General features: G+C 39.9%; 2 protein-coding genes across 2 annotated transcripts in view; one reads left to right on the top strand and one right to left on the bottom strand.

The window, feature by feature from the left end:
• Nucleotides 1-7,645, bottom strand: part of LOC150104464 (serine/threonine-protein kinase Tao-like) — a 713,758-nt gene that overhangs the window by 81,636 nt on the left and 624,477 nt on the right. The gene's annotated exons all lie outside the window — the stretch shown is intronic.
• Nucleotides 1-7,645, top strand: part of Der-2 (Derlin 2) — a 106,224-nt gene that overhangs the window by 962 nt on the left and 97,617 nt on the right. The gene's annotated exons all lie outside the window — the stretch shown is intronic.

Here is a 7,645-nt window from a genome sequence, read left to right as displayed (position 1 = left end):
GCTACTCCAACCAGCCAATTGTTGAATTGACAAACCCAAATAAGAAATTAGAGGACCTAAATACCATACCTTGCAGAGGTGCTTAGCAGTGAAGATTTTGACCCATCAAATTCTGAGGGATGTAATGTGAAGATTTGTCAACATGCTGTATGACATAAGTTAGTAATAACTTTATATCTTTTAAGCATTTGAAGAGTATATATTTGTTCTAATAACTAAAATTACAATATTAGTTTTAAATTGTAATTCATTATACTAATCAGGAAGAAATTTTTTTGGCACAAATGTTTTATCATTCAAGTGGTTGTGAGTTCAGTTTTTACCATAGGTTATAGATGTTGGTTAATGTCTTTAGGTGGTAAACGAATCATCTCCTAGTTGGTGTGATAAAACTCTGCTTAATTGGGTCTTGATTTGAGGTGAAAAAGTTGAGATTGGTTTCTAAAGCAAGGCTGGCCTTTCAGGGTGGATTCATATAAAGAAGTTACTGTTGGTGGCTTATGTAACCACCTTGTTTCCAAATAGGTACTTGTCTTCATAAAGCTTGAATTTTGTACAGTAAAACAACAAATTATACCCAATCTGAAACAAAACTTGATTTAGTGCTATATTTTAGTATGTATCAAATTGATTAGCATCCATAAAATAGTTTTAAAAATGAAACATCCTGCATAGCATAGCATATGTTTGAGTTTCTGAAATGAAGGAAAGAGTGTTGTATGGTGACTCGTTATTAAGAGGGGTGATTGATGGCAGTGTAGCTAAATCGTACTTACCGGGTGCGAAATTTAAGGATGTAAGTGAGAGTATTAGAGTGCAAAAACAGAGGGTGAAAGAATTAATAATTGTGGCGGGTACGAATGAATTGAAAGGTGATAAATTTTTTATGAGAGAGGACTTGAAAGTATTGCTAAAGGTAGCGAAAGAAAAGAGTGACAGAGTTAGAATGGTTAGTCTGTTGCCGCGGTATGACAGAGAGGAGTTTAGGAGGAGGGCCATAATTGCAAATGACGTTATGCGTAAGTTATGCAGACGGTGTGGTGTGGAATTCGTGGACGTGTGGAATGAGTTTGAAGGGCGAAAGGACTTATACAAGATGGATGGCCTGCATTTGAATGGACTTGGTGTGCGGAGACTGGAAAGAGTGTTGCTGAATGAAGTGAAAATGGATGTGCAAAACCAGGGAAATTAGAACTACCAAGGAGGAGGGGGGGGGAATGGATATGCAGACATCAGTGCGACAGATGAGTGTAAGAATGTATATAATGTACCCGAGCCAGCACTAAGGAAAAAAATGGGAATGGGTCATTTAGAATAACCTATCAATATAGGGGTGGGACTAAGGATCACTGCATTTCATGTATACTAATGCCAGGAGTATTAGGAACAAAAAGGAAGAATTTTTGGCCTTGATTGGCTCTTCCTGGCCACAGGTTATTGGCATTAGTGAAACATGGCTGACGGAAGAAGATATAGTTAGTGGGATAGAATGTGTAGGTTATGGTGTGTTTAGGAGGGACAGAGAGAATAAAATGGGGGGAGGGGTATTATTGATGATAGCTGATGAACTGCAGCCAAGGAGAATTGAAGTTGTATTGCAGGATAGTGAAAGGAGCTCATTTGAGGCTATTTGGTGTGAGATTGATACTGGCAGAATAAAATATACAGTTGGGTGCTGCTATAGACCAGGTGATGGAATAGATGGTGGAGATAGTATGCATAGGGAAATTGATGAAATGAGTGGAAGGAGGGTAATTATTATGGGGGATTTCAACTATGGTAACATTGATTGGAAGGAGGAGAGGACACATGTGAGGAAGGAAAAGGATTTTATTCAATTATTAAGGGATAGCTATCTGAGACAGCATGTAATTGAAAATACTAGGGGTGTGAGAGTGCTTGACCTGGTAATAGCATCTGAGAATTTGACTGTAATGAATATGACCATGTTGCCACCTATTGGTGAGAGTGATCATAAGGTCTTGACCTGGGAGGTGGCTAAAGGTGTGGAATTTTCGATCAAGACAGGGTATATGTGGAATTACTGTGCTGGCAAGTATGACAGGCTTAGGAGATTGCTTGGATCAGTGCCATGGCATGTACAACTGCAAGGGCTGGATGTCGATAGAGCATGGGAAGTGGTCAAGGAGCATTTACAGGAGGTAATGGCTGATTGTATACCTAGGGTCCGAATAGTAAAACAAGTAGGGGTTAAATGGATGAATAACACCATTAAGCTTGAGCTGCAAAAAAAAGAAACAACTGTGGAGGGAATTTAAAGAAAGGGGTGACCTGCAGGCACACGAATGGTATAAAGTGCAGGCCAGAAAGGTAACGAGTGTGGTAAAAAAAAGCAAAAGCGGGTTATGAAAGGAAACTAGCTTTGCAAGCAAAAGAGAATCCAAAACAGTTCTTTCAATATGCTGCAAGCAAGAAAAAAAACTGTACACGGTAAAATGATTTTAAGGAATGACGATGGTAAGGAGGTCACTGAATCGGTCGATATAGTGGAGTTACTGAGTGTGCACTTTGCAAAAGCATATCATCCAGGTGGTGACATTGAAAAAATGAAGGAACCATTAGTTTACACGGGAATAGTGATGAATGAAGTGGAGGTGACTAGTCTATTACAGAACCTTAATGTGAACACATCTGTGGGATTGGATGGTATACCGGCACAGGTCTTGCGTGAAGCGGCTAAAGAATTATCAGTGCCCTTGACCATGTTGTTTAATCTGAGTCTTAGATCTGGCTTAGTCCCGAAGGTGTGGAAAGAGGGGAAAATAGTTTCACTGCATAAAGGAGGATCAAAGACTACGGTTGCGAATTACCGACCAATCAGCATATCAGGAGTCGTTGTCAAGGTCTTAGAGAAAGTAGTCGAGGGAAAATTACAGGAATGGATTGATGAAAATGAGATACTATACAGGGGACAGCATGGCTTTGTGAAGGGTAAATCATGCTTCAGTAACTTGCTCAACAAGGTGACGGCTGAAGTGGATAAGGGAAATGGGTTTACAGTGACTGCTGGACCTGGCAAAGGCGTTTGACAGGATACCACATGGAATACTAATCCGTAAACTACAGCATATGGGAATGGATATAGGGTTGGTGAGGTGGATAGGTGGTTGATGGAGAGATATCAAAGAGTAGTTTATTCAGGAGTAGAGTCCAAAAGACGGCCTGTGACTAGTGGTGTGCCGCAGGGTTCTGTTCTTGGACCACTGCTGTTTAATCTGTTCATTAACGATATAGGTAAGGATCTAAGTGGAACAATTCATTTGTTCGCTGATGATGCAAAGTTGGGTAGGGCAATAGGGAATGCAGAAGATGTCAAAGTCTTGCAGGATGACTTAGATAGATTGGAGTTCTGGAATAAGGAGAATGGATGTCAATTTAATGTGACAAAATGTAAGGTTATGCATTTTGGGGTGAAAAGATTAGCAGCAGTATACCACATTGGTGGAACTGTACTCTAAGAGATTGATGAGGCCAGGGACTTGGGAGTGTTGGTGGATAGGGAGATGAAGTTTAGGGGGCACACTGCAAAAGTAGCTAAATCAGCTCATCAACTCACTTGGTTGTTGAAAAATACCTTGACGAGCAGAGACAAGCAAGTTATTGTACCTCTGTACCGAGCCTTGATAAGACTTCATCTCGACTACTGTGCCCAGATTTGGTCACCTCAGTTCCTTCTTGATGGGGAGGAGGTGGAGAGGATCCAGAGGCGAGTGACTAAGATGATAACAGGTCTACGGAATGAACCATATGAGAACAGGTTGAAGATTTGTAGGTTGCAGAAACTAGTTGATAGGCGGAGGAGGGGCGATATGATTGAGACATTCAAATTGCTAAAGGGATTCTATAGGATTAATTCAGGGGATATTTTTGAGATCAGGACTGGTGGTGGGAGAACTAGGGGACACCTATGGAAGTTGGGCAAGAGTGTGGTTAGCAGGGGTGTTAGAGCTGGGTTCTTTACTTTTAGAGTGGTAAATGAGTGGAATAAGCTGCCAGAGTATGTTGTGGGTACTATGACGGTGAATGAGTTCAAGACAAGTTGTGATAGATACTGTGAGAATGTAATCGCATAGTTGTGTGGACATGGTGTTTAGGGCCTCCCTCGATGAGTCTAAGGACTCCTGGAGTCGCCCGAAATAATAAAAAAACATTTAAGAGCTGTTTCACTTTCTTTTTAAAATTTTAATACACATTTTCTTTTTATTCTCTGTAGCACAGAGTGGTAGTCACTTCCTATTGCAGTTTGCCTGTATTCTCATAACCTGAGCCATTGTGAATATATTTACAAAGTCAGGCTTATTAATTCTTGTGTATTCTCTCCATGTGATTTTATGCACAATGTTATGTAGGCACTTGGTGTTGTCGGCGATGTCCCGAACAGAAATCTAGCAGGTACTCACAATTATTAGATTTGCTCTTTTTTCCAAATTTTTCACATTCATTTCTTGCACTGCAGTTTATATCTCAAGACAGCAAGAACCATTCAAGAAGTTTATCTTAGCATTAATGTTAAATACCAAACCTCTCTTCCTTTGACTGTTCAATGCTGTTGTCTTAATAGAACATAATAGTTATTTCTTATATGGATTCCTATTGAATTGATCAACATGAAAGAGGGTTATATCCTAGAGGACTGAATGAGGTTTGATATCAAATTATATTATTATAATTTACTGTTTATTAATTATTAGTATAATTTACTAAGAAAAACAAACAGGCTGAGCATATTAATATACAGGAAACTAAAGGATAAAATTGAGTGAGTTTAGCTGATATACAGCTCATCTTTTGCAAACCATCAGGCACAACTATCCCATTAAAATATGTCTTACAATTTATGCTAGATAGAGTTATCTATAAACAGAACAGAGAATATGTGTGAAAATGCATGTGATAGCATAATGGAAGATAGGATTAAAAGAGATATTAAAACTGACATGATTGAGAGAGTAAAAGTGTTGGTCGAAAGAGTAGTAGCATGAAGGATGTACAGAATGAAGAGTCATGAGGGAGATAGTGTATTACGTGGAGGGATACACAGGATGCAGCATGAGTTGCAGCGAATGCAGAAACATCTTGCAAGTGGCCCAGCTGATAGAAAGAAAGAAGTGTGAGAAAAGAGAGAGAAGGAAAAAATTAAGGATAGAGTCTTGTACAGTGATTCTATCATAAGAAGTGTCATTAGCAAGAGTGACAAAATTGTACTTTCCAGGTGCAAAAACTAATGTTAGCAAGGCTACTAGAGCTCAAAAGGGTAATGTGAAGGAGTAGATTGTTTTGGCTGGAATGAATGATTTAAAAGGAGAAAAGCATTTTATGAGGGAGGATATGAAAGACTTAATGGAAGTAGCAAAAGAAAAGAGTGAGAGAATTAAGATATTGAATCTGGATTTGGTGTTCAGAGTCTGGAAAAAGTGTTGTTGTATGAAGTGGATGTGGAAAATCAGGGAAACTAGAACTTTTAGGGGAAGCTGTTGAGCAGTTGTGGATATCAGTGAGGCAGAGGAGTAAGTAATGTCCCAGAAGATTAAAGTCACTAGTGGTGTGCCCCAGAGGTCTGTCTTGGGGCCATTGTTGTTTAAATTGTATGTAAATGATATTGGAAAGGGCTTAAATGTTGATATTTACAGTTGTTTGCAGATGTTGCAAAGTTGGGGAGCGTTACGAGAAGTAGAGCAAATGTTGTAACTTTGCAAGAGGATCTAATAGACTTTAAATGGGCGAGTGTGGGGCTGTCTGTTTAATGTTGCGAAGTGTAAGGTTTTAAAATTTGGGAAGCAAAGATGGAATGCAGAGTATAGTATTGGTGGGGATATTTTAGAGGAGGTGGAGGAGATCAAAGATTTGGGGGTTATGGTGGAATGGGGAGAAGGATTTTGCTAATGTTAATGAAATAATTGAATCTGTATGTTTATGGCTGTCTGTGTGAGATGGAGGTCAACTATGGGAAACATGTAATTAGTTGCTGCTGTAATCCAGGGGATAGATGGCATGCATTGGCAAATTAGCATGATGAGTGCAAATTAAATAATTATGAGGTATTTGAGCTATGATGGAATAGATGGGGGAAGAGGGATGGAAGGAAATGGAATTTATACACTAATGAGCAGGGTTGTACAATGTACAATCTCCCTGTCAAGTCAGCCTTACTTCCTATGGTGTGGCCTGTTTTTATGTAAGGGGTTCTGGCACACATTGCATGCATTCCCACTGCAAAAATATCTTCCTAAGTGGAGAAATGCTAACCAGATCAGTAGATGACCTTCATTGCCCAATGAAACACCACCACACTGCTTATTGGGGACTTGAAGTGGCAAAGACTATATTTTGTCTCCAGAGCAGGGGTTCCAGCCTATATTCCCTCTCTTAGAGACCTCCCCTTCATTTTGAGGTTACATTAGAGGTGCTGGTAATGCAGGCTGGCCACCAGATACTACATGGGCCCTAACTAGTCAGTAACTCAAGAGGCTTCACAGTGAAGTGGCACATAATCCACTGCCACATACTCTGCCAGGTCGTGCCTGGTTAGGGAGTCCGGGTGGTGCTATGGGAGGCACTGTCAAGGCCACAGAATGGAAAGGAAACTGGTCGCTCTTTTTATGGTTGTCATGTTCACAAGACTGTCCTCCCACTGCATTTCCTCACTCTTTCCTTTCATCTAACAATAAAACCAGAAACAAAACTGACAAACAATGATGGCAGTACTTATATCAAAATAAATTTTCCTTAACAAACAATTCATTCAAACAAATAAAACGAAACACAATATTCAGAACGTACTATAATCACTATTTAAAAAAAAAAAGTCATTTCCACATCCACTTGACAAACATCTGTGGTATAAACTCCAACATAAACAATGTACATCACTACTTACACACATTCAAACCAGACTTTCCTCTCTTAACAGAAACCTGATTGCAGATATATTTACTACACTTCCCCTTCAGTGGCCAACTTATACTCTTCATGATATGTGGGTTGCAGAGATTGGACGATAGGCGAAGGAGGGGTGATATGATTGAGACATTTAAATTACTGAAGGGTTTCTATCAGATTGATCCAGAAGATATTTTTGAAAATATGACTGGTGGTGGGAGGACAAGGGGCCATGCATGGAAGCTGGGCAAGAGCTGGTTGACAAGGGAGTTAGAGCTAGGTTTTTTACTTGGAGAGTGGTGAATGAGTGGAATAAGCTTCCAGACTCTGTTGTGGGTGCTATGACCGTGAATGAGTTCAAGGCAAGGTATGATAGATACTGTGTCAATGTCGAATCGTTGTTCTTGACATGATGTTAGGGCCTCCCTCGATGAGTCTGTCGACTCCTTGGAATTGCCCGGAACAATAACAATGATTTGTTTTGCCACAAGGATGGCACCTGTGCCTTTGTGCATTCTGACAATGCTTGCCAGAGAATTCTAAATTTAGAATCCCTTGCTTTTGACCTCATATGGCTGAAGGTTTCCTTACCTACTTAGTAAAATTCATCTACTGCATTTACTGGCCCATAACTATGAAAACCCCTTGGACCTCTTCACATTCCTCTCCATTAAGCTCAACCATCTTTAGTCCATCTATCCAAACAGTAAAGTCATCTTCCTAGGTGACCTGAATGCCTGCAACA

Source organism: Typopeltis vanoorti, chromosome 7, assembly GCF_054136105.1.
Source record: "Typopeltis vanoorti isolate ZY-2024b chromosome 7, IOZ_Tvanoo_1.0, whole genome shotgun sequence".
NCBI lineage: Eukaryota > Metazoa > Arthropoda > Arachnida > Uropygi > Thelyphonidae > Typopeltis > Typopeltis vanoorti.
The sequence above is the reverse complement of the archived record's forward strand: the minus strand, read 5'-3'. Positions and strand labels throughout refer to the sequence as shown.